Source organism: Pseudorasbora parva, chromosome 10 (assembly GCF_024679245.1).
Source record: "Pseudorasbora parva isolate DD20220531a chromosome 10, ASM2467924v1, whole genome shotgun sequence".
NCBI classification, from domain to species: Eukaryota; Metazoa; Chordata; class Actinopteri; order Cypriniformes; family Gobionidae; genus Pseudorasbora; species Pseudorasbora parva.
Genome location: NC_090181.1, coordinates 11528772 through 11533536, shown reverse-complemented (window position 1 = coordinate 11533536; position 4765 = coordinate 11528772). Strand labels below are relative to the sequence as shown.

Sequence of the window (4765 nt, the reverse complement as noted above, 5' to 3'; positions counted from 1 at the left end):
TCGAAATAGACATATTTAGTTTCGTTAGCAGCACAACAACAAACTCTCATCAAATCTGCCGGTATAAGCCTGTTTTTCTTCTTTTTTTTTTAAACCTTCCTATTAACAATTATTATTACAACTATTTTTTTGCCGTTCACAGTTTTTTATAGAACCAATATGAAGGGGTAGTATTAAGCAACTAGAAAAACTAACAAAAAACGAATAATATATAATATATATATTATAATATGTAATTTATATATGTTATATGTTACAACTGCTTGCTAGTGAATACATTCAACCAACTAAGACTAGAACATGCAATAGATTCATGGTGCAGTGTAGTCAGATTAGAATATAATGTTTTTCTCAAGAGTGTAGGAGTTTAGCTGAACTGAAGCATTTGACAGTTTCCATGCGTTTAAAAAGGGAGCGGACTCTGCTCGCCTAATGTATTCATAAAATATTTGAATTATTATGCTCCAATTTCATTTCATTCATTTCATTCTGTTCTGCTTTTAGCTTTTCTAAAACAAATTAACAGTAACCTGTGTCAAGCGAATAATTTACCAGGCATTATGGCTAGATTACTGCACAAACAAGCAACAACAAATGAGCGATCACATTGCACAATGCGCAATCATAGATATATTTACAGAGATTCCTTATTCGACCAATCCTTGCAGGCACTGTTGATCTGTAATTACAGCTTTGTCCCCATTATGATTGAATCACAGGACCCGATACCAGAAATTTTGCCAAGAGAAATTTTTATCTTAATTATTACTTTTGTATGTCAGACATAGTAGAGACATTGAAAAGATATTATTTCATGCTAGCTGTTTGTGTTTCTGCTCTCCTCTGTTCCTCTACCCTTCTCCCTTCTCCATCCCTCCTTTGTCTCTCTCTCTCTCTCTCTCTCTCTCTCTCTCTATATATATATATATATATATATATAGAGAGAGAGAGAGAGAGAGAGAGAGAGAGAGAGTATATATATATATATATATATATATAGAGAGAGAGAGAGAGAGAGAGAGAGAGAGAGAGAGAGAGAGAGAGAGAGAGAGAGAGAGAGAGAGAGAGAGAGAGAGAGAGAGAGAGAGAGAGAGAGAGTGTGTGCATACACTACGTGATACAGTCTTGAAGATTAGACTAGTGCAGGTGCACGATTTCACTGCATGTATTTTTAATAAATATCACAGGAAGAATCCAGATATCAGCATGATAAGAGATGTGATATTGATTTTAAGTTTACTAAAGAAGAATTTAATAAGTGACTTACATTTTAGACACCATATTGCCCATTTATACTCCATTTCACCAACGAGAATAGTTCAAAACAAAGTCACAGCACGTTAATCGCGTCTCTAAGCAACACACAGTGTTTTCTTTACTGAAGGAAATGAATCAGCTTCTTGAACAAATCATTTGAATCAGTGATTCAGTGAATAAGACAGATTAAAATAGTCAAATGATTCGTTTATGAATGAATCAGTCGTTTGAATTAATCAGTTGAATATCAATGACTCACTCATTAACAGTGACTTTCTTTTCTTGTTGATACTTATTTAATTTGATTAGTAACAGCCCTATTGTGTCTTATTATTACAATCGAAATTGATTAAATTCATGAAATTAACACAAAAAAATTATGAAAAAATTACCTATATATATATATATATAAAAATAATATCTTCAAAATATCTGCAAAATATCTTCTAATTATCATTGTCGAGAAAATCCCATAAAATATTGAGATATAATTTTTTGTCAATATCGCACACCCCTAATGTCTATGTGTTTTTACTCAGATAGTGGCTCTCATAGAAATACACCCCATTGACATGCATTATACGAGCAACAGTTGGAGTTAAAAATCTTAATTTGTGTTCTACTGAAGAAAAAAAACACTCTTTTGGATGCCCTGGGGATAGGCAGATAAACAGCAAATTTTCATTCCTGTGTGAACTATTCCTTTAAGTTTTCGATCTATAGGTGTGCTGTCTCTCTTTACAAAGTGGGCTCACCAACTACTGGCACGGCATTGCTTATGGCCATACCACCCTAAACACGCCCGATCTCGTCTGATCTCGGAAGCTAAGCAGGGTCAGGCCTGGTTAGTACTTGGATGGGAGACAACCTGGGAATACCGGTTGCTGTAAGCACTTATTTCCCCTTTTTTGTAAGTCGCTTTGGATAAAAGCGTCTGCTAAATGATTAAATGTAATGTAAATGCATTAATAATACAGCATTTTTTATTGCATATGGCTGGCGTGTAAACTTACAGTTACTTAATAGTTCTTAATGGGGCTGATTTCATTCAGTAATTATTGATTATCTCTACTTATTAGTTGTGAGAGAAGCACAATCATTCCAATTCTCCCAGGTTTCTACTGATACAAAGCCATATGCTAAATTGCTGAAATAACCCTTTAATGTAGTACTTCCTATTTATCAATCATAACATACTGCATGGTTACCTATTAATGACGGACCATTATTCTGAAGTGTTACATAATGAATTACATGACACTTTTTTTTAATAGGAGACTTACAATAGACCTCCATTACCAGTTATCAGAGGGCCTGAAATTTACCGATATTTCTCAAGAAGTGTCCCAGGTGAGTGTCCCGTTAAAGTAATATTTGGTGAAGCTTTTGGGAACATGTAATTGTTATATTCATAGGTCGTCGTCATAAAATAAGTGGTGTCTGTTTAAACCATATAATCTAGTCCCTAATGTTTGCCAGTGTCATTTAAATTGGTGAAAACGGGACTGATGTGATTGTCGTCTGCTAATTAGTGCTTTGTGTGTAAACCTGAGATGAAACATAAGAGCTGTGCTTTAATAGTGTGTTTTGATCTACACATAAAAAGGCTTCAAATAAGACATTCTTTCACTAACTCATGTGAAGTATGTTGATGCTGAAGCTTTCAAGCCCTTAAAACAAACAAACAAACACTGAACATTTTTTTAAAGAACTATAATTATCATTTTCAGGGTGAATGTGTTTTACCAATGTACTATTTGATATATATGTAACATCACGATGTAACAGGCCAGCTAGTAGTAGTTGCTGTGCGAGTAAACCTCACTCCTCTGATATATACAGTGCCTTGCGAAAGTATTCGGCCCCCTTGAACTTTGCGACCTCTTGCCACATTTCAGGCTTCAAACATAATGATATCAAACTGTAATTTTTTTGTGAAGAATCAACAACAAGTGGGACACAATCATGAAGTGGAACGAAATTTATTGGATATTTCAAACTTTTTTAACAAATCAAAAACTGAAAAATTGGGCATGCAAAATTATTCGGCCCCCTTAAGTTAATACATTGTAGCGCCACCTTTTGCTGAGATTACAGCTGTAAGTCGCTTGGGGTATGTCTCTATCAGTTTTGCACATCGAGAGACTGAAATGTTTGCCCATTCCTCCTTGCAGAACAGCTCGAGCTCAGTGAGGTTGGATGGAGAGCGTTTGTGAACAGCAGTTTTCAGTTCTTTCCACAGATTCTCGATTGGATTCAGGTCTGGACTTTGACTTGGCCATTCTAAGACCTGGATATGTTTATTTTTGAACCATTCCATTGTAGATTTTGCTTTATATTTTGGATCATTGTCTTGTTTGAAGACAAATCTCTGTCCAAGTCTCAGGTCTTTTGCAAACTCCAGCATGCTTTCTTCCAGAATGGTCCTGTATTTGGCTCCATCCATCTTCCCATCAATTTTAACCATCTTCCCTGTCCCTGCTGAAGAAAAGCAGGCCCAAACCATGATGCTGCCGCCACCATGTTTGACAGTGGGGATGGTGTGTTCAGGGTGATGAGCTGTGTTGCTTTTACGCCAAACATAACGTTTTGCATTGTTGCCAAAAAGTTCAATTTTGGTTTCATCGTACCAGAGCACCTTCTTCCACATGTTTGGTGTGTCTCCCAGGTGGCTTGTGGCAAACTTTAAACAACACTTTTATGGATATCTTTAAGAAATGGCTTTCTTCTTGCCACTCTTTCATAAAGGCTAGATTTGTGTAGTATATGACTGATTGTTGTCCCATGGACAGAGTCTCCCACCTCAGCTGTAGATCTCTGCAGTTCATCCAGAGTGATCATGGGCCTCTTGGCTGCATCTCTGATCAGTCTTCTCCTTGTATGAGCTGAAAGTTTAGACGGACGGCCAGGTCTTGGTAGATTTGCAGTGGTCTGATACTCCTTCCATTTCAATATTATTGCTTATACAGTGCTCCTTGGGATGTTTAAAGCTTGGGAAATCTTTTTGTATCCAAATCCGGCTTTAAACTTCTCCACAACAGTATCTTGGACCTGCCTGGTCTGTTCCTTGTTCTTCATGATGCTCTCTGCTCTTTAAACGGACCTCTGAGACTATCACAGTGCAGGTGCATTTGTACGGAGACTTGATTACACACAGGTGGATTCTATTTATCATCATTAGTTATTTAGGTCAACATTGGATCATTCAGAGATCCTCACTGAACTTCTGGAGAGAGTTTGCTGCACTGAAAGTAAAGGGGACGAATAATTTTGCACGTCCAATTTTTCAGTTTTTAATTTGTTAAAAAAGTTTGAAATATCCAATAAATTTCATTCCACTTCATGATTGTGTCCCACTTGTTTTTGATTCTTCACACAAAATAACAGTTTTATACCATTATGTTTGAAGCCTGAAATGTGGCAAAAGGTCGCAAAGTTCAAGGGGGCTGAATACTATATATATATATATATATATATATATATATATATATATATATATATATATATA

The 4765-nt window shown here is 36.0% G+C and overlaps 1 pseudogene; it reads left to right on the top strand.

Annotated features, from left to right (window-relative positions):
- Positions 1 to 2031: 2031 nt before the first annotated feature.
- Positions 2032 to 2150, top strand: LOC137091682 (5S ribosomal RNA; annotated as a pseudogene).
- The last annotated feature ends 2615 nt before the right edge of the window (positions 2151 to 4765 follow it).